At 38.9% G+C, this 27,171-nt stretch overlaps 1 protein-coding gene and 1 long non-coding RNA gene across 10 annotated transcripts in view; one reads left to right on the plus strand and one right to left on the minus strand.

The window, feature by feature from the left end:
* Positions 1–27,171, plus strand: part of LOC113655334 (immunoglobulin lambda-1 light chain-like) — a 42,617-nt gene that overhangs the window by 5,221 nt on the left and 10,225 nt on the right. For 2 of the 7 annotated variants that reach the window (XR_007140362.1, XR_007140364.1), the window contains exons 7-9: positions 7,265–7,384; positions 13,502–13,578; positions 14,802–14,874. The gene's annotated coding sequence lies outside the window, so the exon portion shown is untranslated. The remainder of the gene's footprint in view (positions 1–7,264; positions 7,385–13,501; positions 13,579–14,801; positions 14,875–27,171) is intronic. The other 5 variants (XR_007140365.1, XR_007140367.1, XR_007140366.1 and 2 more) reach the window with 3 other exon arrangements.
* On the minus strand, positions 32–15,097 carry LOC125141027. 3 transcript variants are annotated; one of them, XR_007140371.1, is made up of 4 exons: positions 14,789–15,097; positions 13,921–13,965; positions 5,199–5,267; positions 32–4,620 (listed from the first exon to the last, which is right to left on the minus strand). It is a non-coding gene; the product is annotated as an uncharacterized LOC125141027 (long non-coding RNA). The 3 variants fall into 3 exon arrangements; XR_007140370.1 differs by lacking the exon at positions 13,921–13,965; XR_007140372.1 differs by lacking the exon at positions 13,921–13,965 and having other exon boundaries at positions 5,192–5,267.

A 27,171-nucleotide genomic window follows, 5' to 3' on the forward strand; every position in this document is an offset into this window, starting at 1 on the left:
TTTCTTCAATAAAATGATTTCCAAATGTCAAATACGTAAATGGGATTTATTTGCACGCTTTTTTAAAGAATGTGGGTTACAAAGCCCAACTCTGGTTTCCCAAGAATGGAAAGCTGAAGATAAACTCTTCAGTTCTAGTAAACCTGGGTAAAGAGTGTTGGGATTACAGAAGTAGGTCCATGTAATAGAGGTTGGTGGCAGTTAGTGACAGAAAGAATGAATCTTTACTTTACATTTGTAAATCAACACCAAATGTAGAGAATTTTTTTTTAAAATCAGTGCCCTCAAGGATTAGATTTGCATGCAGTTTCGGTTTCCCACCCAAAATTTACACACAGCCCTTCATGCTTCAGCTCCTCTTTCATATCTGTTTGCAGATGTCCGGAAGCTGAAACTTCTGCACCAACAAGTGAAATTAGCCGAATCCTTCTACTTGCTCTCAATGCAAGCTGTGCGACAGAGTTAAGAACAAAAGCTGGGCGTCCAAAGCAATCCTTAAATTCATTCCATTGTCTGCATGTTTTCTTCCTGCTCTAGGACTCCATTTGAAGCTGTATGATTATATTGCATGCTAGCATGGTGAATTAAATAATTAATGACTGCAAGGCAGAGATGAGTTAATTAGCAATAGAGCAGATGGGATAATGGGACACTCTAATGGTATAATGGGGTATTTGTTTAAAAAAAAGAGAGAGAGAGAAATGTCTTCACATTTAGAGAGCAATGGCAGCAGATCCAATTGCACTCTGTAGCAGCAGAAGCCTCTGGAAATGACCCTTATTACTGATACTGTCATATATATATATATATAAGAAAAATATTCTGTGCAAGAGCTTGCGAGTGCCATGCAAATTTGAGTAAGAATTTATGTTCTACAATCTCAGTTTTGTAATTATAATTGGAGCCAATGTAAATTGTGGTGTGCCGTTATACAAATGAACGGGAGAGGAGTGTAACCCTCTATGAAACAAGTGCTGGGCAAAATATAAACCATATATGTGATACTACGCTATACATTAATAACATAGACATGGGATACAAATGAAAATAAATCTATAAGAGATCAGAGAACTTGTTTGACTGAAGCTTTAAAGCAGTTTTAAATCTCTACTCAGAATCTGTGCTGTTTCTTGGTGATCCACTGGGTTGTGCTATGGAACTGCATATCACAATGAAGCTGAACCACCATTGAGACCGTAGATGCTTACAGCAGAGTTTCTCAAACCTTTTCGAGTTGGCCCTTTTAACATCTAAACAAAAAAACTTGAGATCCTCTCAGTACCCAATCCAACCGTTTACATATCAGGCATTGTGTTAACTGCAGTGAACCATGGTTGGTTTCCACAGGTCATATATTATAAAATTCATTCTCCATGATTCCTTGACCCCAAAACTGCCAGCACTCGCTTTTGACTCTGCTGCAACAAGACCTTTAGACTTTGCTATTATTAATTAGCTACTCTGGGTTAAGTATTATCTCAGAGGATTTCACTACAGTAAAGAAAATTTTTCTATCAGTAACCTCAGCTACCCTTCACTGTTGTCTCCGTTACAAACAGTGATGATACTGTAAGTGTGCTCTCCTAGTCTGTCATCCAGACAGCTGACTTCATCTCAGTTTAAACTTCCCTGGCACTGGATGCCTCGAGAGAACCCGGTGTTATGGCTGCTCTATAACAGATTATGCCGTCTCACACCCCAGGAGGAACTGGCAGGGGTGGTTTGCTTTGGCCTTAGAGGTGCAATGTCTGTCTCTTTCATTATCTAATCTGTACAACTCTAACTTTGAGTTCCCTGGATTTGCTGTCACCTCTCCTTTCAGTGTTCAGTTTATTGTTATCTATTACCCTCAAGGCCCCTTTGGAATCTTCACCGAAGAACTGGACATCCCTCTTACTATCCTCCGACAAGTCATCTCTCTATTGCACTCTTTTCAACAGCAGATCTCTCACACATGCGTGCAAATGTTTTGGACCTGATTTCAGCCAGACTCCCTGGCCGTGGACATCAATATTCCTGCTCAACCATTGTATCTTTCACCCCAACCCTCCTTGACCTTCCTGTTTCCAACTGCTTATGCATTTCCCATAATTGCCACAACCTCCACTTCCTCTCTGGCTTCCAGTATTCTAGTAACTATTCCCTACCCTGACTCCTTTGGAAACATCCTCTGCCCTCTATCATCCAAGCCTAGGAAGTCTTCAAGGACATGGCTGGGATTCAATTTGGCATGCTCGGTGTCCCAGAAGACTCAGTGCTGGGTTTTCTGCTGTCCTCTAGTTTTAACCACTCTTTTAGTGAAGTCATATCCTCACATGGGTTTTCGTACCAGGGATACGTTAATGACACTCAAATCATCCTCTCTGTTACTCCCCCAGACAACCATGTTTCTGCTCAGACCTTGCTCATCATGGATAGCAAGTCTCTAGATGAAACTAAATCTCAGTGAGGCTGAGCTGCTTTATATCTCTGTACCTATATCAAGATCAAGATCTTCCAGTACAGCTTTCTGATCACACCATCTGATAAAGCATGCAGCCTTAGGGGGCTTTCCTGTCCACAGAGGCCCTTAGGTGGTTGTTCAGCCCCTTATCATTTTGATATTGTTCTGCCAAGTCATCAAAGGAATAACTTCAAAAAGAAGATATTGAAATGGCCCAGTTAGAGCCAAGATCTAAATCCTTTCAAAAACATGTGAATCTACTTCCACTACTAAAATCTGACAAAGCTTCGCCTAAAATGGATGTAGCGGATTTCTTCAGCACCTCTGAAAATGAACCCTTTAATGCAGAAGGAACAGGGATGGGCAGTTGGGTAAGAGCTACAGTATGCAGGGATGGCTTGGTGCTGATTGCCCCTAAGAAATTTTTGGAGAAGGGAGTACCCGATCTAGCTACAGCCATCTCATACCTTTCCCAATTCACAAAGTATACCATTATGGTTTATGGCCTTGCCATGGGCATCATTGGTCTCCCTCCTTTGCCTACTCGACCCATATCCACAACAGACGTCGTTCTGCCCCATTCATCCACTGCCGATGCTGCTCTGCCACCTCAATGCACTAAGGATGTCACGCTGCCTCCTTTCTCTACTGAGGACATCCCTTGCCCGTAAACACCTAATAGTCCCATTTAATGGTACTATAAAGTAACTGGATTGTTTAGAAGCCATATTTATTTGCCTTGGCGCACATGGCGCACATCTATAGTTAGCATGTTGGTTTTGCATATTCCATAAAAATTAAATACCCCTTTAGGTGTATTGGAATGAGCTAGCATTCCACAGATTCACAATTACACAAAAGAAACCTTTTTTAATTCATTCATATATTTTAATTTGTTCGGCTTGGCTTACAACACGAGCCGGGCTCAGATCGAACGTATCTGAAACTTTTTACAGTGTTCGAAGCTGAAGTGAGGGTGCTGAACACAAGCACTTTGTCATTATGCTAATACATGCAGCATTACTCTGCAGCCTAAATGAGCTTGTGCAGTTTAATGCCCTCTCTCCCATATATTACTGTGATTGAATAAGATATTCACTCTTCCATTTATTCATCACATTAGCATAGCTTCTATTGTCTGTCACTCTTCAACATTTAAAGGTCCTGGGTGAAGTCATGCAATCCAATATCTGCTGTCTATAGTCTCATTTGGGTACGAGGTAATTATTAAAATAAAATAATGGAAAGAAAGAAAATCCAGATGAATCCTTTAAATCATGTATCAAGTGTGTAAAAGCTTGCATTGGGTAGTTTAAAAGCAATAAAGCCTTGCTAGGTCATTGGATCTTGTTATTCCTGGATTCTTAACAAAGGCTTTGAACAAAAACATATCTTACATCTTTTCTACCAGATCATTAAAAATCTTCATTATCATCTATACCACAGTGATGATGAACTCTGTAACTATTAATAGATACTGTGTTCAATAACCGTATTCTCCAAAATGTTCTTGTGTTGCTAAATTTGAAAATAGAAAACAATGTTGGATTCCATTCAGATTCCTGTAAATTACTGATATAAATAACTGATATGCATATTATGAATAACAGGTGAATTCTGATTCGTCGTTTCATCGTAGCCACCAGAATAGTCTCAAAAATACACTGTCACTGGAGGAATATTCATGCTGATTATTTTTTAAAACCTTATATTCATTATATAACAAGTGAAAAGTGAGTATAATGCACACATACTGACAGGAATATGACAGCGGTTGTATGACAGTGTGCTGGTTGAGAAGAACTGACATTGGCTTTAGCTGAGACACAAATTATTCATATATCATGCGGCTAATTAAATGTTTAAAAGATGCAGATATCTGTAACAAAACTATTTTGTTCTTATTATATAATCCAGTTTTATTCTCTCACCCTTTCACTGGACTCTAGTATAGTATAGTATGGTATAGTATAGTATAGTATAGTATGGTATGGTATGGTATAGTATAGTATCGTATAGTATAGTATAGTATAGTATATTTCATTATTTTGTATTTGAGTACAACATTTTCCGAAGGCAGATATATTTCCCAATCATTAGAGGGTCCATTGCCTTTCCAGAACCTCAAGAGAAATGAACAGTATCAAAGGTGATCTTCTCCTCTTGGATTTCCCTTCCTGAGGAAGCACAAGTATTCAGTCATTAAATGGCTTTAAACAAGCAGCACAGAAAAGCTTTATCTCAAGGAAATGTTCCATAATTTATCATTATCAGCTTTAATTATGGGGCAGCAAGGCACAATGCAATATCCAGCAAAAAGAAATAACCTCCTCTCTACCCCCCTCCCCCATCTCTCTCTCTCTCTCTCTCTCTCTCTATATATATATATATATATATATATATATATATATATATATATATGTATATAGATATATATTTTTTTTCTTCCAGTTTATTGGCCCTGTCTCATATTTATTCTCACCCTCTCTCTCTCTTGAGTAGATTAATAAACCAAATTTAATTAAAAGAACTTAAACATGTTTGTACAACAAGGTTGTAATTACAGTTAGAAAAGTCTAATCTCATTAGCATAGAGATAAATCCGTCGACTTCATTAGAAGCAAGTCGGTTGTGCAGGATTCAGCATTTTTTTTATACATTTAAGGAATCTTATATTGCAACTAAGAGCTGGTACTACGGTATCAGCCGAGTATTATTAACCACACTACGGTGTAACTACTTACTTACTTATTACCTGCTCATTCGATGTAGCTTCTCCTTCTCCTGCTTTAAGCGCTAAACTGCTTTGTGAATTCCTCCCACACTGAAAAGATAAAAAGTATTTTAATATCATTGTATTACAGATAGAATATTGAAGCTACTTCAGCCAACATTGTGAATCAAACACCCATAGTCCATGAAGCAGACAGTATATCATTATAATTGCAGACATGAAAGCGTATCCCTGTGCTGTGAAAGTGCTCAGGACATTTCAGATGTAATCACCGTTGGCACATTAAAGCATTCTGTAACAGCGGCTTTGAAATCAAGAGACGTAGCAAGTACTTTTAGTACCCGAGTACCTTTGTGAATTCGGTTCGTCCCTGAATTGGCCACGAATCAAATGGGTGTCATTTCTTTGACTAATATTTGCTTTTACTTGCTGGTTCTTTGAAAAAACTTTCACAACATGTAATATTTAATTGTGCAAACTTAGTTGTCTTTTCTTCCACTATGTATCACATGTATTTATGTTCTGCTCACATAGCATCTGTTGAATTTCTGATGAATTTTACGTCAAAAAGGTAACTGTAGATAGGTTCGGTCACAACGCATATATTGATTTTACTCTAACAGTAATAATGGCTGTAATCTATATTATTCAAGTGCTTGGCCTCCTTAATCGCTCTTTGAAATTTTTTGTCTTCTTCCTCTTCTTTGTTATTACTTTTTAGTTCCCATCATTGCAGAAACTACTATTTTATGCTAAAAAGTAAACAAAGCTCTTAATATAACTTCATATGACAAATTTGAAACTTTAAAGATAACACATGATCATTGATGTGCAGTATTAAAGCTTATTATTCAATCCTATTTTTGATCAAGTCGCTGTCATTACCTCTTTCTGAAACTCCCAAACATTAACAGCAATATCAAGGTTGATAAAATATGTTTATTGCCCACATACACTGATTATAATTGTCATAGAAGCAGTGATTACGATTCTCCTGCTTTGTAAATGTCCCCTGTTGTTTTTCATCCTGCTCTGGCTTCCAATGTTCATTATGAATTCCTCGCGACATTCATCCGGGCCACAAATCATATCCTCCATATCGATATCCTGTGGAGCTTCCAGTTATAAGGATTCATATTGTGATAAACTGGTCAGTAATTACTTATCCAGTTAGAATAACGATAAATGTCAGGTGTTGTTGCCTTGTGAAATATCGTAGGCTTCGAGGCAGGTTTCCATCTCTGAGATTTTATGAGAAACCTTTTTTTTAGCGCTTTAAAATATTTACAACAAGAAAGGTATCAGTAAATCATTATAAATATCAAGAAACTATTTTATATTAGAGTTAAAATAGAGTGGATAAATTGTTGATGTGTGAAATGCTTAAATTATATATAGGCAGGATTTTCACACACCTCAACGAAAACATGAACTTAAAATTCCCTAGCAAAAAAAAAAAAGAATAAATAGTAAATCATTTTAGTGGTCGGCTTCGAATATGTAACCAGGGGCGGTTGTAGGCCTTTTTTTAGGGTGGCGCATGCGTTGTAGTCTTTCAAAAGTGCGTCATCATCTGTCTGCTTTATTTGAACGGAGAAGAACAGGTACGCGCAGCGTGCACGCGCAGTCAGAGTTGGAAGCGTTTATCTATAACGTTAATCGGCGGAAATTCGCAAAGACGGCAACCAAAAGCAGTGAAATTTCACTATTCTTATTACCAGAGTTGATAGCACAAACAAAATATTAATGCAAAAAAAAAACATTTAATACTAAATAAAAATAACATTTATTGATTCGGTCTTTGTCTTGTGAATATTTTTATTAATGACTGCATTAATTGGACACACTGTTCGTAGAGAATGCACATGAACTGATTTGATTCAAGATTGGCATCATTACATCATGCATAACATTTTGGTGTCCACTTTTGCCATTTTAAACAATACCATAACTTTTGGCTTACTATGTAGTCATATAATATATAATATATAACTCCTCTTGTTTTAAATTCTCACTGAGGGCTAAACCCCCTAAAGATGAAATCCTAGAACCGCCCCTGTATGTAACCATGAAAATTGTTTATTTAGGTGAAGATGCTTCAACTCTGCACTTGCAATCTTCAACCGTCCAGTTACTGTGGCATCAGATTCCTGTTTTAACTTGAAAGATGTGGAAGCCTTCTGCTGTTGTAGCCCATCTGCCTCTAGGTATGATCTGTTGTGTGCTCTGACATGTTTTTCTGCTCGGTGTGGTGGTAAAGTGTGGCTATTTGAGTTACTGTCTAACTTACTTATCTACTTTTTCTCATCAACAAGATGGTTCCACTTTACTGGACGATTTTGTGTGTGTGTGTGTGTGTGTGTGTGTGTGTGTGTGTGTGTGTGTGTGTGTGTGTGTGTGTGTGTGTGTTTGTTACACATGAACATCAGTTTCTTAAATATTCAAATCAGACCATCTGGGACCAACAACCCTGTAACATTCATAGTCATCTAAGATGTTTTCGCGTTCTTATGTGATGTGAACTAATGCCTTTGACCTATAGCTGCATGACCTATAGCTGTTTTACACACGTTTCACTCTATAATTTATTTAAATAAGTTTACTCTTTCATTAAAAGTGGAACAATTATTACATATTTTTGAAATTATAAGTGAATAATAATATTATAAATAACGCCTGTTTTATATTCATCAAAGCTCCTGGAGAACTCAATGTACAGACACACATACAAGATACGCAAATATAGAACTTGTCTGCTGTCTCCTAAGCGACTGCTTCGTCACAGTCACTATATTTCACATACACTGACCACACAAACACACACATGCATCCACACAGAAAATTGTCTCTCTCAATCATTTTTCTCTGGTAGGATTTGTCCCTGTGACCACTGTGATGGAACAGCTATATGTCCTTCAACCACCCTATCCATCATAGGGGGTGTGGCCACAATGTCATAATACCACTGCTCATGCAGAACACTGTGGGGTTTTTGCACCACCAACCCTTTTTTTCAATTTTTAGATTTATTTCAAATCCAATCACAATCCGCAATCAATCTCAAAAGTTATTGCAACTGGAGAAAATCTGTTGACAAGAAATTGACTGGGTGGCTGATGGCCCAGGTTGGCTGGTGGCAGAGGTACAGTTTAGCGTATGGTAGCTGTGGTGCAGTGTAGGGTTTTGGGGCATATAGTGGCTGGGGTACAGTGTAAGTTTTGGGGCATATGATAGATAAGGGTGCAGTGTAAAAGTTGGGGATATGTAGTGACTTGGGGATTGTGTAGTGACTTGGGGCAGGTGTGGTGACTTGGGGCTTTGTTGTATTTTGGGGAATATTTTGATTGGGAACAGTGTGGTGGCTGGGTTGTAGAGTAGGGTGTGGGGGCATACAGTGGCTAAGGCAGGGATAGGGGGATTATGGTGGCTGGCACGCATTGTAAGGTTTGGGGGAATATGATGGGTGAGGCACAGTGTAGGGTTTGGGACATGTGATAGATGGGGTGCAGTTTAAGGTTTGGGGATAAATGGTTGCTAGGTTGCTGGCTTGGGGTCATTGTGGTGACTGATGGCAGATTTGGTGACTGGGGGGCAGTGTAGGATTTGGTGGGCATGTGGTGACTGATAGCCAGTGTGGTGGCTGGGTGCATTTGGTGAATGGGCTTGGTGTGGTGGCAAGAGGGATTGTTAGTATAGTGGCTGATCCTTAGTGTGATGGGTTTTTGGTCACTGCGGTGACTGGGGGATTGTGGTGGCTGTGAAACAGTGTGCTGACCTGGGGGCAGTATGGTGGCTTTTGTGGCATTGCAGACAATACAGGCCAATGAAAAAAATGGTCACAGAAAACAGAAAAATAGTCTCAATATAAGGCCGAGAGCTGTGATATCGTGGCAGTATTTGTATCAGTATATGTTATGTGTCTGTGTTCAGAGTCAAACCGGAAGTGGGCGTGGCCTAAAGTGGTTGAATGCATCGGTGTGTAACTTTCACATTAATGCACATGGTCTTTCTTTGTCCTGTGAGCTTCCTATGACTGCTTGCCTGCATGAAAGTAAATATGTCTATTCTCAACTAAATGCATCCACCAATGAACACAAATACAGCATCTGCTATTCATCTGTATTTATTTCTGTTTAGACTACATCATGCTTACATTATGGACAATGTATGTGTATTTGGTAACAACACCAACAATATTCGATTGTCCTCCCTCCTCTTTTCCGAGCTAGGAAATTTCTGGTTTGTGGATATTCATGGAAGACCCACTGCAGGGCAGCTGAAGGGCCTAGACGTGTCTCGGTGGGCCTAGACATGAACGGAATGTGCGAAATTGGCTTAAATCTGCTGGAAGCTGAGCAATTTGTGCAATGTAGTCCCAAGCCTATCTCAAAAATTGTGTGGGTTTCGCACCTCTTCTTCACCCCTCTCCCCAACTGTTTCTTCAAAATACAGCTAATACACTTGTTTACTGTTGCACAGGCCCTTAAAGACATGCGAGTGTGAATTTATGGGAGAGAGCGAAGGGTAGATGGGAATTACGGTTCAATTTGCTGCTCGGTCCCACAATCATTTTCAGTCATCCTGAGACTATGGATTCGGTAGTTAAAGCATTTGCCGTTGGTCTTTGAGCTCATTATATCCTCCCCCTGCTGATTTCTGTATTCTCCGTCTCTGTGTAATAAAGGCAGATTGTCTGTTATGCCAAAAGATTCACCATTAGGTGGGAGTGCAACAGGGTCTTATAATCTGTTTATATAAAGGTTTTGCAAAGCACATCACAGTGCATCATCCACACACAGGTCCTAAAAATCTGCTGAACTAAAGCCTCGACCGCATACATATTCAAGAATTCACAATTTTACAAATCCATAAAAGCATCTTGGTTTATAGTATTTTTTTTTTCATTTGAGACCCTGATAGATGTCCACATCATTTACATTACAGACCAGTGGTGGCTTAAGTGGTTAAGGCTCAGGGTTGTTCATTGGCGGATTGGTGTTCAAGCCCCAGTGCTGCCTAGCTGCCACTTTTGGGCCCCTAACTAGGCCCTTAACCCTTTCTGCTCCAAGGGGTGATGTATCATAGCTAACCCTGAGTTCTGACCCCAGCCTCCATTGTTGGGCTATGTGAAGAAAGAATATCTCTGTGCTTTAATGTATATATGACAAAAATAAAGGCTTCTTCTCTTATCAACATATACCCCATGATATTTTAATCCATGGGTCACCTTCCGGAATATTCGGTCACTATGCAGTCCATTCTGTCCAGCCTCTCCACATTCTGGAGCCGGAGCTTAGAAATGTCAAGCTCAGAAATACACCAGAATAAAGAGGAAGAAGCGAAACAAATGAGTGCTGTCAAAGGCTGAAAAAAAAAGAGCAGCATAATCTCTATGTTGTTTAGAGTTCCCTCAGGCCCATCCAAAACACCAGCCTCTTTAAGCTGTGACAGACTGACAGAAGAGAGAGAAGGAGCAGCTCAGGGGTGAAATGAGTGGTAAGAAACAAGGCAGTATCAAAGTGAACATGTTTTTCCTCATGCTTGTACATGAATTTAGGCACACAAGTTGACAAAATAACATTCTTGTACTCTTGAATGCTGACATTAGACGTCTTTAATTTCCTCAGAATTAAAAAGGGGTTAGAATCGCTGCTAATGCGGTTAGAATTCTCAGTCAAATTTTAGATCAGATAAAATGATTGCAGTAAACCTGTATTGTACCAATTCATTACAACTAGTTTTAAACTCTTTCATGGAACATATACCTGTATTAAACCTCTACTTTCTCCTTTGTGGCGTACTTTTACTGGGTTATTAAGGGATTTTCCGAGGAAAAAAAAATGGTTAGCCGATATTTTCTTAACATATAATGTAATAATTCTGATCTTAGAATGAATTACTTTCCTGGCCTTTGTTATAGACTCTATAATATAGAGCATATATCTTGTCTAGGCCCATGATTTATTCATCTTTTAGTGATTATGAAATCCTCTCTTTCATTTTACATTGAGCTTACATATAAAAGAAAGTGTAAATCTTCTCTCTCGTTCACTCTGATAACGTTTATTCTCATTTATTAAAATGTTTCATCGGTAAGCCTGCATAAGTAGTAGTAATGAATCCAGCAGTCATCAGTCAGACGTCATCAGTCAGCTTCTTCTTCCAGACAGATTCATTGTGGTGTGGTTCCATAACCTGATAATGCGTCTTAATCTCTCTGAATGTGAGCAAAGCAGAATCTTGACACGTACAAGAATTCGTCCCCTTATAAATCTCTGTAAAGGTACGAGAGAAGAGAAATTCATTTTCTTTGTAGAAGGATGAATAAACGGAGAAACGAGGAGTAGCTGATGAATTCTCGTGTTTGAAAAAGGTTTTAAAGGGTCTCATAATCGTTCACGATGTAATGAGTTCGGCTCTGCAGACGACCGAGGCCTCTCGAGCCTTTACTCAGTAAGTCGAGCTGAATCGAATTAGTATTTCAGTAAAGCTTCTTAGTCGCTGTAACTATGGATAGGAGACCCTTAATCGCCGCAAGATATCATATTGCACATCCGTGTTTCCTGATTGGTTGGCTAACATCACATACTATACATAAGATATATCATATGGATATACAGTAATACCTCGAGATACGAGTTTAATTCGTTCCGTGATGTTGCTCGTATATCAAATTTTCCCCATTTAAATTAATTGATATCCCATTAATCCGTTCCAGCTCGCAAAATTCCACATCAATATATGAAAAATGTACAGTACCTGTATTCAGAAATGACAAATATTGTATAAAAACATACAGTAATAAAAGAGAATGTTAAAAATAAACTGGTTTTACTTTACGGAAGATGCGCACGGAGGTTGAGGGAGGAGTAAACAGGCGGAGGAGGAATTACCTCACGCAGCCCCTTTGCGACTCTCCATAGGAAATGAATGATGTCCGGTTTATCGGCCGTCGTTTGTCGTGTGCAGTGGAAAGGCGGCTTTAACAGAGTGAGACGCGGGAAGCTGAGGCGGGGGAAACAGAGCACACGTGATTGTTGGGATCTTTGTTTCGGCGGTGGCGGCTCGGATGCTCGTATCTCAAAAATTTGCTCGTATCTCACGGCAAAAATTTGGTCGAATCACAGCTCGTATCTCCAAAAATTCGTATGTCAAATCGCTCGTATCTCGAGGTATCACTGTATATGGATATATTATAATTTTCCCCAACACAAAATTTTACATTTTGCATTTGCAAAGATAAGTTAAATAAACCTGACCAGGCTAGAATCGCAATTTTGAATAGGTTTCATAAATAATGCATGTAACATTTCTGTAAAGATTGACGTGAGCGGTTGTAGCATCAACCGATATATTTCTTTTTATGTGCTTGCATACGAATAGCACGTTTGCTGATAACATCTCCATTTTGGGTGGCACAAAAAAGATGAACTGACAGCTGGAAGAGCGATAATGCAGGTATATCCCATCAGAGACGTGTTGAAAAACAATGACCACAAGCTGATGAAAGAGTGAAGGAGATTAGAAAGATTGTCAGAGCGTCGACTTTTCCACATGGGAAGTGCTCTTTTGAGCTCACATAAAGGCTTCGCTATTGGCCAGACATTGCAAACGACGGCCATTTTAGTGCCTTGGGGACTGCTGAAGGCCAAAGCGTCTACCAAAGAAGTGGCATTCTCATATAGGTTGATGATATCCGGTGTATTCTTTACACAAGACTCTGATATTTGGACTTCCTTGTGTATCAGGTCATTTCTAATTGTCAGGATTGTGAAGCATGAATTAATGAGTGCCACAGATCAGGGCCTGGTATTAACACGTCCTCTCTGAGGCGCAAAAGGGCACGGTCATCGAAGCAAATGCCATGCTAGATGTGTAGGAACTTGTTTGTCAGCTCATTAAAAAATCTCTGAAAACTATACACTCTGCTGTAGGCAGCTAGGGATGAATGGAGGGGCAGGGGGTTGGGGGTTTAGGATGTTGACAGAGCAACAGAAGATTTTCAACAAGATTAAAGGCAGAAAAATGACAAAACCTTCCAGACTTGACCTCGCTCTTTGCTTTTATACCCACGCCACTTCAAAGTCCGTCGACATCTCATGGGCGTTCTCGTTCTTCCTATAAAAGCCTGCAATTAAACGAACACTGCTTTGAGAATGGTTAATGGTCCTTCTGTTGAGGCATCGTTATGCCAAACTGTCACCGTCACCCATGAGAACACCACACTACATCACTAGAGTCCACAGAATGCTGCGTATTTACAGTACCATGGACGGATTTTGTTCCCATTTGCTGTTGTGATAAAGTTCAATATTCTTTTGCAGGCTTTCTACTAGATGTTGGAGCATGGCTTTGGGGATTTGTGCGCAAGAGCACTAGTGAGATCAGACAGTCATGTCAGGTGAGGAGGTCTGGGGTGCAGGAGGTGTTCCAGTTCATCCCATGTGGTTGAGTCAGAGTCAGGGCTCCGTGGAGGACACTGGAGTTAATGTTAATAATTTCATCATGCATTTTAAACATTTATAGTTATTTCCCATAGGGGAAAACACATTAACAGCTTTAGCTATGACTGATAATATATTTTAAAATAAAATAAAAGTCTTCATCATACAAGTTGTTACTACAAAAATGTATGACGTATGTCTAGAAAAAGATGTAGTCTAATTAACAAGATTTAATTGGATTTCATAGCAATGAAGAAAAAACAAGACTGACTAGATAAATTGCTGAAACTTTGGCTCACCTTAACGATTAGCACCTTTTAAGATGAGATATTTCATGCATAAACCTGCGAATGTGCGATAATGAAAGCATGGGAATTAGCCAGCGTCATCAAGGATGTTGCCCAAAACAACATACAATGTTTACTCTTTTATGTTCTGACCTTAAAACAAACCAGAACTGTGCATTTCTCTTCCTTATTTCTTCATAATGCTCTAGTTGTGTTTACTTTTTTTGACAGAAATCTGTCTATCCATTCATCCATCCATCCATCCTTCCATCCATCCATCCATCCATCCATCCATCCATCCATCCATCCATCCATCCATCCATCCATCCATCCATTTACATCGATATCTTGTATAAAGGACAGGTCATTGTCTAGACATGCATTAGCAGAGGTCTTTTAGCGCTTTTTTGAGTATCACGACCCTTTCATTTTATTAAAAAAATATGAGCTGTAAATTTGGTACAACCTGTTCCTACTGGAAGGAAAACAACAACGAGAGAGAGAGAGAGAGAGAGAGAGAGAGAGAGAGAGAGAGAGAGAGAGAGAGAGAGAGAGAGAGAGAGAGAGAGAGAGAGAGAGAGAGAGAGAGAGAGAGAGAGAGAGAGATGGAGAGAGAGAGAGAGAGAGAGAGAGAGAGAGAGAGAGAGAGAGAGAGAGAGAGAGAGAGAGAGAGAGAGAGAGAGAGAGAGAAAATAATTCTCAACTCAAGCTTAACAAGTCGGTAAAAGGTTTTGTTAGCTTCCAAAATCAAACAATTACAACTTTTAGTAATGGTCCTTTATTTTATGTCTTAAAAATAGATAGCAGCTGATATTATATGATGAGAAAGGATTGAATATTGTAATGATACAGTTTACAATTATACATGTAGTAAACATACCTCTTTTTCACAGCTGCTTGGTGTAGTAATTGAAGCAACCTCCTTGCCTGTGTGTGGCTTCCGCTGGGTTAGGAGTCATTTGCGGGGTAAGTGCATTTCCAATCTCTCTACCAGAGCAGTGTTCTGTCTATTCTTTCACTTTGCCTCCTGTTCTCATTAATAATCACCATTAGTTCTGATCGTTCTCTGTGAGAGTGACCTGCTTAGATCTGACCTGTCTGGCAGACGCCCAGCAAATTACACAAACTTAACTAACTGCCATAGCAATATTCTCTCACACAAACTTACACACACGTACACACACACACACACACACACACACACACACACACACACACACACACACACACACACACACACACACACACACACACACACACACACACACACATACACACACAAAAATAACACCAAATATAAATAAATAAATAACATTAGCAAGACAAATAAATACAGAAGAAAATCAATAAGCAAGTAAGTAAATAAATGTAAATATAAAAAAAAATTCTTGAAAGACAATCAATGAATTCATTGATTAACTGGATAGTGTATTAAATTTATAAAACAAACAAATAAATGTTAAAATGAATAAATGTTAACTTTATCTAAATAATAATAATAATTATAATAATAATAATAATAAAAAACTTATAAACCTACACATTTTATAAATATACAGTACAATTGAACTTTTAGTGTTTATTATTTACATTTATTACTTTATTACTTAAGCTATTATGTGTAATATTTTTATAGTAAAATTTCAGTATTATTTCAGGTTTCAGTAACAGTGCAATTCATCTCAATGATTATACATTACAGTTGCTTCTGTTGGATTTTCTGGATATTTTGGTTAAAACTGGAGTGCTGGATTATTCTCCAAGGAATTTTCCTGCGGCTTCACCTTTAATTCACACAGCCATTACTTAGAAAGTGGTGTAATTACTTCTATGTAAGCAGAAAAATATTGCAAAGTTCACATTATTAGTGTTGTGATTACAGAGCAGAGCTCAGGACCAGAGCCCAAATTAATGAAGCAGTCCAATCATCTTCTCCCACACAGCCAATAAGCAAAATGACACACCTGAAGCTTTTTATGTTCTGGTATCTAACGCAATTAGATGTCCCGCATGCTTTCTGTGCTGATTTTTCAATCTCAGGTTCACGGTGAGCTGGGAAACAAATAATTTCCACTGGCGTTTCTATGAGATATTTTTCTTTGTTGCATCAGACTACAACACAGTCTTTGCTTAGGAGTTGTTCGACCGTGCTGTATCATTTTATGCCAAATAATCAAGAAAGTTTTCGTGATCAAACTGTCATAGTGTTAGTCATTACATCATAGAATGTAAGAGCCAATCATGTTCTAGCATGCTGACATCAGCTTAGTAGAAAAAGTAGATGGTTATGTATAGGAGCATATATTTCTTAATGGTTTTACATTGATGTGAAATGTTTGTTGTTGTTTTTTTTATTTTTCTACCTGAACGCTTTGGTCAACAAATTACTATTGAGGTTTGGTTTTCGAATATATATATATTTTTAGTTTATTTTGAATCGACTCGGCTTCTATTTAGAGCTTCTGGTCTCATTTTAAAGTAGAATGTAGTCGTAAAATTAAACGATCTAACAGGTAAATATTTCCAGACGGTGGTTCTCATGATCCCTGAACTAACATGATTTTCTGTGTTAGTTAATGCACAGTACATGGCACAAATTTGGGGTAAATATACCATAAATAATGTTAACATGTGGGTTAATGATGCGGGCTGAAGTGGAGAGTTAATGCAGGTTTAATCTTGTTTAAAAAAAGAGTTGGTATTAGTATTAGAAACTATATATATCTATAATCTATATACAGTGAAGTGAACCCTAATGTAACACATAACCAGATTCTATTGCTTAAATGTCCTTTTGTTTTTTTACAGAAAGGACACATGAGTATTTGCGGCTTTTTGACATTTATTCATTTTTTTTCTTGTACCATGAATGCAAGGCGTCCTAGACGATCATGTGGGAAAGCACCTTTCTTGACATCCGTGGTTTCATGAGGATTTATATCAGTTTTAACACTGCATGACCCCATAAAGTACACACTGTACCGACGAAATCTCCAAGATAAGGGACAGGATGATTACAGCCTAATGGGCATTAGTGCCCAGGAGTGTTAGAATGTCATGTTCTGGGGACTATTTTAAAGCAATAATCTTGCTTTTGTCATGCATATGGGTTAAATATTAGCATAAATGTCATTAGCGACGTGAAATGTGTGTCATGTATTTAATGGAAAAAAAATTTAAGTGGAAAAAGAATATTTTTCTGTTTAGTTTAATGGGTAGACTGGTTATAATCCCTCACTTTTTTTTTTTTTAGTAAAAGTATATATCTGTCCATCCAGGATTTTATGGAAATGAATGCAAATTCAAGCAAATTCATTGGAGGAGGTCTAAAGTTATTTTTCAGCAGATTTGTGCCAAGATTCACCAGGCAACATCATCAGAACACACATTCAGCTGAAGCAGCTATTGTAGGAAATAATTAAACATATACGTTTTCACGAGTCCAATTTCGCCAATTGAGATGCACGTTGCATCACAAATTTACAAACAGTCACAAAATCTCAACAAATCCTGGAAGGACTGAATATATGTAACATACCAGTTGTCTGTTGAATTCTCAATTCTGATTGGTCAGAAGATATTGAGTCATTTTCTGCAGCAGTAGCTCAGTGATGTACTTCTAAAACAAGTCATTCAAAAGAAAAGTGTCGTTATTCAACGTAGAAATATAGCTAATCTTTGCCATGGTGATGTTTTTATTTCGATGAAGAGTTCATGCTTTCTGAAAAGAAAAACCTTGTTTTTTCCCCTAATCTCCAAGAGAGAAATAGAGAGGATAATGACAGCTTGATGTTTTCTAGCCTTTATCATTCTGTATCAATAACCGGAACAATAACTGATGAAGATATATTGAAGATCTAATCAACAGAATTTGTCCAAATTACAAAATCAGACTGTCTTGTTTACAAAAGGATATGCTTGTCTGATTCTAAAAGAAACAGCTCAAAGCCAGACATGCAGACAAGATGTCAGCAAGGCTTGATTATTTATCTCCTAGCATGCTGGGAGACATTTCCGTCAATGTAATTACCAAGTTACTAAGTAAACCAGCCGCACACGAGAAAGCATTTTTTTGGGTCCCAAAAACTGGAATGAAGGAGGACTAATAAAGAGAAGTGGGTTGTAAAAAGTCTACAGTATGGGAAAAGCTTGTCTCGGTGGAAAATCAATACATTTAGAACATTGTCCATGCAGAGCATGTCACAACAAATAAAAGTGTGTTTTAATCTAAAAAATAAAGACAACACACTGTCATTCAACATTCTCCTCTATCTCTCTCTCTCTCTCTCTCTCTCTCTCTCTCTCTCTCTCTCTCTCTCTCTCTCTCACACACACACACACACACACACACACACACATTCATTGTAATTACGCCTCAGCCAATGTGAACCTGGCCCTGAGACTTATTGCAGTCGCTTCAAATGTCAGCAGCTCATTGCAGCCTGCTCTAATTAGACTGCAGTAAATGCTAGAGTGACTTTTTCCCCTCCTGCCGCCATCGATCTCTACTCACTTCCTCACTTTTGTCATTTCACACAGTCTCAGAGTGACAATCAGTGTCCATCAGAAATGACAGCTCGGTCTTTTTAGCTCCCTGGCCGTCGATTTCGCATTAAATCTGTCACGCCAAGGTTCAAAGTCACGAGTGACGTGAGGAGAAGAGAAATGTGACAGTATAAAACGATCCTATTTTAGCGCTTAAACTTCCAACTTCCTGCTTCCGTTTATAGGTCAGAGGTTAAACGAAGCCATCTTTAAGCGGAGCTATCGTTAGGAGGAGAAGAGAAATGCAGTTAATTCTAAAGTGATGATTTTTTTTTTTTTCCCCAAATACCTCCATGATCTGAGTGTGTGTGAACGGTTACCACTGTGGGGCAGGCTTACACAGCATATTAGTCCTTTAGAATCTGCCCTCTGATGATCAGGGCAGGAAGGAGAAAAAGAAGCCAAATGGATGTTATTTATTTATTTATTTATTTATTTATTTATTTATTTATAAGTGCCCCCTAGGTCTGAGGCTGTGATGCTATTTGACATAGCAAGCAAATAATTGTTGACAATCTGGTGCAAATCCACTATAGGGCTTGTTCCAGGGGTCAGATATAATCAAACAATTTTGTGTTCATTTCACACATGTTTAGAGCGGTTAAACGCTTCCAGACTCACGTTTCAGGGTTGTAATACTTATACCGGGGTTATTATGTGAATAAAATACAAGCTGAGGGTAATTTTGATGTAGGTCGATGTTTATTCAGTGTTCAGAGCATGTGCCCGTATGTGTGTGTGTTTGTGTGTTTGTGTGTGTGTGTGTGTGTGTGTGTGTGTGTGTGTGTGTGTGTGTGTGTATGTGTGTGTGTGTGTGTGTGTGTATGTGTGTGTGTGTTAGTGACTGTTAGTTGGTGTTCTGCTGTAAATTTGGAGAGATTTTCTCCTGTCTCTGTTCATATTAGACTTGTAGTAATGTATGTTATAAACGTATGTGTCCTAGAAAATCCTTCTTTACTGTAACTGGCAGCTCAACAAATTGGTGAAGAAAATATGGGATAAAAAGCCCCTAATGTAATATTATTGTAATATTTGTTTGTTTGTTTGTTTGTTTGTTGTCTAAATATTACCCCTAATACATTTCTCTACTTTAATTCCCACAGTGCTTCTATCTGAAAGTTAAAAATTTTAGTTTCGTCTCCAAGCTTTAACAAAGAAAAACGCAATTGTTGATCTGGTGAAACGTTTCTAATAATGAGTGTTTATTGAAAATTTACAGTACGATTTTGCACTTCTGTCTGTAAAGGTCAGTTTTCCATCACGGCAATATTTTCTTGCTAAGATGACAATTTTTATTTATTTTTTTTGTCGTATTATAAATTTCACAGCTGCTGTAGTGTAAGTGAAAACAGGAACCTTTCTCACATGAGAGTAATAAGATTTAAATAATCTTCCTAGAAGTGCACACATTATATTTTAATTCCTATTAAACTCTGTTTGATAAGCTTAATTTTTTTGGAATGTAATAAAGCCATGCTACACTGAAACAGTACTTAATGCTCGAATTTGCCTAACATAAGTGTAAAAAAATGCTTTTAATCTTGTTTGAATGGCAGTAATCTGCTTCAGGGATGTGAAAGCAAGCTGCTTATGAGACCAGTTTGACATCACTGTGCATCATGCAGCATTCAGCAGCTCTGGCTGAATGTTATTAGAGAACACTGTTCCACCATATTCACGTGCCTCATACTGTCACTATGTTATTACATCCCTGACATGAAGCAACAGCGCAATAGAATTATCTTCAATACAAAGCACATCGGAGATGTTATAATATCGTTTGTATGATTCAGGGGAGCTCTTCTTATGACGCTGTAAACGTATTATTGTGGAACTTTGTCTCTGGCTAAACAGACGTTTATTCATTTTATGTCGCCGTCGGTTTAAGACGCCACTGTCAGGTAGGAGTTGATAAGCACACGAGACAGAAAGAGCCCTGTAATACCGGTATATTGACTCAGTTCAGTCCTGAGAGGGATGAAAGAATATACACAAGGCTCACTTCAGCTCGCCTCTTCATCTCACTTGCAGGACGTGACTGTACTGCAGATGCAAAGCCAACGTTAAAAGCTCTGCTGACCCTTTATGTCTGTGTCTCTATTTGTGCATTCTGAAACCGATACTATCATACCTAGATATATTTTACCGTATATAGATACTATTGATATATATTTTCTACTAGGACAGCTGTGGATGAGTCAATTGAGGTGTTTTAAATGAATCAAAATGATAAACTGGGCACTTTGGTGGCCCTTTAGGACTCCAGGACTATCCCTGTTATTCTGCTCAGGGTAATTAAATGCTGTGGAATAAATACACGGGTTAAACATGAAGGGTTTAAGGAAAGACTGGAGGAATTAATTCATGGTGAAATGCCTGAGTAGTCTGGATCTTGAATAGTTTTAGGGTTTCCATAGTTAAGTGAATGCATTGTACTCTGTCACTTAATCCTATATCTTAACGACAGATTACTCCCCTTTCCATTTCCATGACAACGGGCACCGTGTGATTGCATTTATTTTCGTTTCGGTTGTTCGTCATGAGTTGCCTGTGTCTTCTGATTGGATCTGGTTACCTTATCGTGTGCACCTACAGTATTCCTTGTCCCCCCATGATTAGTTTGAACATTTAAACCCTGTGTGTGTTTTGTTTGAACTGGATTTTTCTTTGACAATGATGTGAAGAAGCATTTGTTTTTGTCACATATACTGTACATTACAGCAAACTGAACTTCTTTCTTTGCATATCCCAAATTTTTGGAGGTTGGAGTCAGAGCATAGGGTGATTACATGATTACAGCACCGCTGGAGCAGAGAGGGTTAAGGGCCTTGTTTAAGGGCCCAACAGTGGGAGCTTGGCAGTGTTGGGGCTTGAATTCTGATCCTCTGATCAACAGCCCAGAGCCTTAACTGCTTATGTGTTTTTTTTCGATACTATGAACACATTTACAGATGTGAATTCTCCAGTTGATGCTGGTTCCTATGCAACTCCATCGCCAATACTTCCAGTCACTACTACTACTACTCTCTCTCTCTTTCTCTCTCTCTCTCTTTCTCTCTTTCTCTCTCTCTCTTTCTCTCTTTCTCTCTCTCTCCCCCCATGGCTACTCCTGAAACATTCAACAGCCTTTATTCCCCCTGGATGGCTTTATTGTTCAGTGTGAAATATACTTTTGGTACAACCCACCCATACTTACACAATTTAACCCATTTAAATGAGAGGCAGGATGATGTTCATTATGTCTCTATTATCTACAGAGGTTGTCGTGCCCCTTATCTGTTTGGAAGCAGTTTCTTCTAACAGTTCTGGAGTGAGTAGTACATTATTGTTGCTGTCTGCTGAAATCTGTGCCTCATTCTGCATTAAACACAAGGGTGTTTGTCTGGGCCTCAAAGGCACGGACATGACATGCTTCTGCCCCTCCAGATGGCATCTTGGTTCCTTGATCCTGACTTGCCTTCTAGTCTGACCTGCCAGTGCGCTGGGCTTCTCGAGCTTCCCAGAGGCTTTGCTGACACACTGCAGGGCAAGCTCCTTGACCTGCTTACCTGTCTCATTGCCCTGTCGTCAGATTTTATGCCTGTGTGATGAGCGAAGCCCATTAGTGCAAAGTGTATTCTGTCAGGGGAATAGTTTTCTTCCTTGAATTCACGTGTGCACAAAAACACACACACAGACACACACACACACACACAGACACACACACACACAGACTGTCATCCAGATTCAGTATGCGTGTGCATGCTTTTTTTTTCTAGTTCAAGAAATGTAATTCAAGTGACTTTCTCAGTCCTGCCTGTCATACTTCACAGTCCACACAGCTCTTAAGGCAAGAGTCTTTGTTTCCTGTGTGTGTGTGTGTGCGTGTGTGTGTGTGTGTGTGTGTGTGTGTGTGTGTATGTGAGTGTACGCATGTATGTATGAGGTAGAGAGGAAACAGAGAAGGAGACAGACAGAAAAGAAGAGTGTCTGCACACAGAATTCTCTTTCAGAGACATGCCGAATGTCTCGGCTAGTGACAGAACAAGACAAACACTTCTTCTCTTTCATGCTGTGTCTCTGTCTGTCCTTCCACTTTCCATGGTGTCTTCTTTTAATATATCAGTCTAAGTGGTTTGAAATTGATGCAGTGGGGTTATGCAAAAGTGAAAGTATACTCAAAGAGGAGAGCTTTTAATCAATAAAGAACCAACATAAATAAAAGAATGCAGTTAGAAATGTAACACATGAGTCTCCCGGTGGTCCAGCAGCAGGATCCCTCTCGCTCATTAGTTTGATTCCTAGGCAGAGCGCTAACCCAGCCCCTGAAGAGTGACAAAAAAGAGGGAAGGTTGTGTCAGGAAGGGCATCCGGTGTAAAACCTGCACTAAATCCAATAGCCGGACCACGCAACTCGACATGGTGACCCTGAACAGCCAACAGACCAACAACAGTTAGAGATGTAACATAAACCTCATTCATCAAGTACATACAGCATGATAACAAATCTCATTTCGCAGCCGACAGCCTGTCACCATTTGCTATATCTGTGGTTGTCGGCCTTGATTAATGGTTCCATTTCCAGCCTTTCTGTACATGTTGTTTTTGTTCACTCAGGTCTTTCAGACTTTCTGACCCTATTGGCTTTGCATATGATAATAATTAAAGCAGACTCTTTGTATGAGAGAGTGCTGTGTTGCTTCTCATGGAAGCTTTTTTTCCCCCGCTTTATTGTTTTTCAGGGTTTTTTTGTTTGTTTGTTTTGTAGTGCTGGTTGTCAGTTGTGCCCGAGCTCCAGACTCAGTGTCGTGTTCCCCGAGCCCTTGATCCACTGTATATGATGTGTGTGTATGCATGATCCACCATGTGTGATGTACTACATGTCCTCCCACATATACTAATGTAAAACCCCATAGTAGAACTAATAGTATGCATGAAATGTATTTAAATGCAGTGAAACAATTCAGGATGACCTCACCCTGCCTCTTCTCATACACTTAATTATTAGCTCAAGGCCACGGAGTGACAAAGCCGTCACCCTGAGCTGTAATACTGCAGTGGCATGCACGCATGTGAATGACAGTTAATATCTGCACAATGTTTAGCATAGCTGAGAAATCCTGACAGCAGCCAAGACGCATTTCAGGATCGGTTCCCAGATCCGGTGTTCTGTTTCTGTCTATTAGGATATGGCAGTGATGTGTAGAGCCAACACAATGCCTACCTCACAGATTCTCTTACATATTCTCTTTTCTGCCTTTCTCTCGTTATTGCACAAGCTTCTACAATTACAGAACTGGCAAGGCATCACTGGACTGATTGTTATTAGCAATTCAGATTAATATGACGTTTCAAAAGAACGTTCACGTCGGGGAACGGACAGCAATAATAATATAATAAATTAAAAAAACAAACAAACAAGGGAATGATTAACATGCCTGTGTGTTTTCTCATTGTCTTTGATTAATAACAATATGACTATCACTGCTATGCCTAAAGAACAGGGAAGAGTATTGGATAAAAAAAAGACCATTAATTCAATGATCAAATACCCCACACAAGCGTAATAAATTTCATGACATTATAACCACATTAAGCTATGAATACATAACTATCATAGCTAAAAGGGAAAATAATAGGAAGAGCTGGATCAAGTGCTATTTTTTTTTAAAGCTAACAAGCTGGCGGATGAAATTAATCCTCATTCGAAGTGATTATACAGTATAAATTATAATATATTACATTCAGCATGTTCTCATTCTTTTCTCTAATTTTGATTATTTAGTCTGTATTTTCTATCCCTGCTTTTTTTTATGGCATCTACTTTTTAGCACTGTCAAGAAACTCTATTTGATAACCTTCCAGTTTATTCACGTAATCTGAATAGAAGCTAGATTCTAGAAAATTAGCTAAAGCTGGACCTCTGCACGGGGCACGTTGGCTTAGTGGTTAGCACGTTCGCCTCACACCTCCAGGGTTGGGGGTTCGATTCCCGCCTCCGCCTTGTGTGTGTGGAGTTTGCATGTTCTCCCCGTGCCTCGGGGGTTTCCTCCGGGTACTCCGGTTTCCTCCCCCGGTCCAAAGACATGCATGGTAGGTTGATTGGCATCTCTGGAAAATTGTCCGTAGTGTGTGAGTGTGTGTGCCCTGTGATGGGTTGGCACTCCGTCCAGGGTGTATCCTGCCTTGATGCCCGATGACGCCTGAGATAGCACAGGCTCCCCGTGACCCAAGTAGTTCGATTAAGCGGTAGAAAATGAATGAATGAATGGTACATAGCTAAAGGTAAACAATTTTTTAAACAAATTTATGTTGCCAACTTAAAATACATTCACAAATGCCAACTACTGACATCTAACGTCATTGAATCTTTTTATTTACAGTACAAGTACAGAACACTGCATTGCATTTGATGACTGAGTCATTGCTTAGAGAAGTACACAAAATGATGATCAAAATTATTGGCACCAGAAGATGAAGGTCTTTCTTTATTTACTAAACTTCCATGAGTACTGCAAAAATGTAAGCCTTATAATAACCTGCACCACAGTCAATTAAGCTGAGCAATGAAATAGGAATTAAAGCCATGATTGAGCTCTTAAACACTGTTCATCCATCTATCCATCCGTCTTTCCTGTGGCCTTATTTGTCATTTTAATGAAGGATTAGAGCGGTATTGAACCCTCAGTGAGCCTTCTGCTAAATGTTCCAGTCTTAGGGGAGAAAGATTAAATTGGATCTATCAATATTTCATTTATGCAACTCTTTATATTTTATGTGATGTGCTGGTTTACCACTGGTATGGAAGCCAGTTTCTCAGGGATTAAGGTTATTTTATATGTTTATTTTTTTATGTGTTAGCTATTTGGACACGGAGATGGACAAGAACATGCCACTGTACCTAAGCTATGCAATGGGCATGTCAAAATGTACCTACCCAAAGCCTGAAGCAATATTTTGCAAGAAGTTTCCTCATCTGTTTCTTGCCTTGTTCCTGCTTCAACCCTTACCTCCAAAAGTTAGAGGCTGATAGGCAGGAATATGGAGGCTATCAATGCAAAACATGACCAAATACTCACCTATCCACCATATGTGGAGGAGTAAGAGGCTCATTATTTTGGATATTACAATATATTGCAGCTACACAAACTGTCTATTATGCTGGATGAATAATTATTCAACCTGCCTACAAGTTTGAACCCAGACCGAAACCAAACATTCCCTTCCATTAAGCATGTTTTGCCCAAAAGAAATGTTGAACTCGAGACTATTGAAAGGCTGTTAACTCAGCAATGTCATGCAGTGTTAGCTTATTATTTCACTTATATTTATAACCAACAACAGGCTTTTCATTCCTAACGGGAATAAAATAATTGGATGGCACTTGTGTTAAGCGTCTGGGAGTTGTTTTTTAGGGTTCGGAAGCTAATCTGTTTGAAAAGAGTATGTGCAAGAGGAGCTCAGAGAGCTGGACAGACTAAAGGATTAAAGTGCTGCTGCATCGCTCACTTCAGGTAAATATAAAGCAGGAAATAAATCCCACAGGCGCTGCCACTGTGAACAGGTAGTCGAGTCATCTTGTGCTTAACTTATAAAACCAAAGCCAAAATAATAATACACCGTGTTGATGAAAACTCTGCATTTCATTACAAAATTAATCAGAGAGTGCTGTGTTGCATATTACTTATTAATGTCGATATGGTGATAAGTCATTCAGGGAGGATTTTTCTTTCTGCCTTTCTGACCTGTTGTGATTGTCAATTACATCCACACACTTTTCCATCTTTTTTTTTTTTTTAATGCAAGAACCTGTATCCTTTGTCTTATTTCCTCTTTTTATGCTTATCCACGAATCATAGGCAAGGGCCATAGCAGGGGTCTTAACACAGGAGGAAATTCAATTTCAACATCCAAATAGGCAGGGAAAAAAAAAGAAGAAGAGAGAAAGAAAGGAAGAACTGGAAAATAAATGGAGGCTTGGATCACAGAAAATACATATACAATGTAAATACAGTGTCTTTACAAATGTATAGCATATAATAGATACACTAAATGGACAAAGGTTTTGGAAAATGTGACCACTGGACCTACATGAACTGTACATTCTAAATATTTAGACATGGAGTTGGTACTCACTTTGCAGCTATAACAGCTTCTACTCTTCTATGCAGGGTTTCATTCATTTAGTAGAACTTTTGGAAGGTCAGGCACTGATGCTGGACTAGAAGGTCTGGTTTGCATTCTCCATTCCGGTTCATCCCAAAGGTGATCCATGGGGTTGAGGTCAGAGGTCAGGACAGTCAAGGTCATCCAACCATTCCCTTATGGACCTTGCACAGTCATGCTGGACTAGATAAGGGCTTTCCCTAAACTGTGCCCACAAACTCGGAAGCATAGCATCGTCTAAAATGTCTTGGTATGCTGATGCATTTTTTCCCTTCACTGGAAGTTAGGAGCCTACACCAACCCCTAAAAAACAGCCCCAGACCAAAAACCCTTCTCCACCAATCTTTAATACTGACATTAGCCAAATCCATACTCGCTCATCAGACTGCCAAACAGAGAACCACTTCATCCGACGCTTGGCATTGTACTTGGTGATATGAGGCTTGCAAAAGCCATTCCATGAAGCAAACAATTTTTGTGCTGATATTATTGCCAGTGGAAGTTTGGCACTGTTCAACTGTGGAACAAGCAGAGCATTGGAGACTTTTACGAACCATGTGCCTCAGCACTCAT

This window comes from Tachysurus fulvidraco, chromosome 4, assembly GCF_022655615.1.
Source record: "Tachysurus fulvidraco isolate hzauxx_2018 chromosome 4, HZAU_PFXX_2.0, whole genome shotgun sequence".
Taxonomy (NCBI): domain Eukaryota; kingdom Metazoa; phylum Chordata; class Actinopteri; order Siluriformes; family Bagridae; genus Tachysurus; species Tachysurus fulvidraco.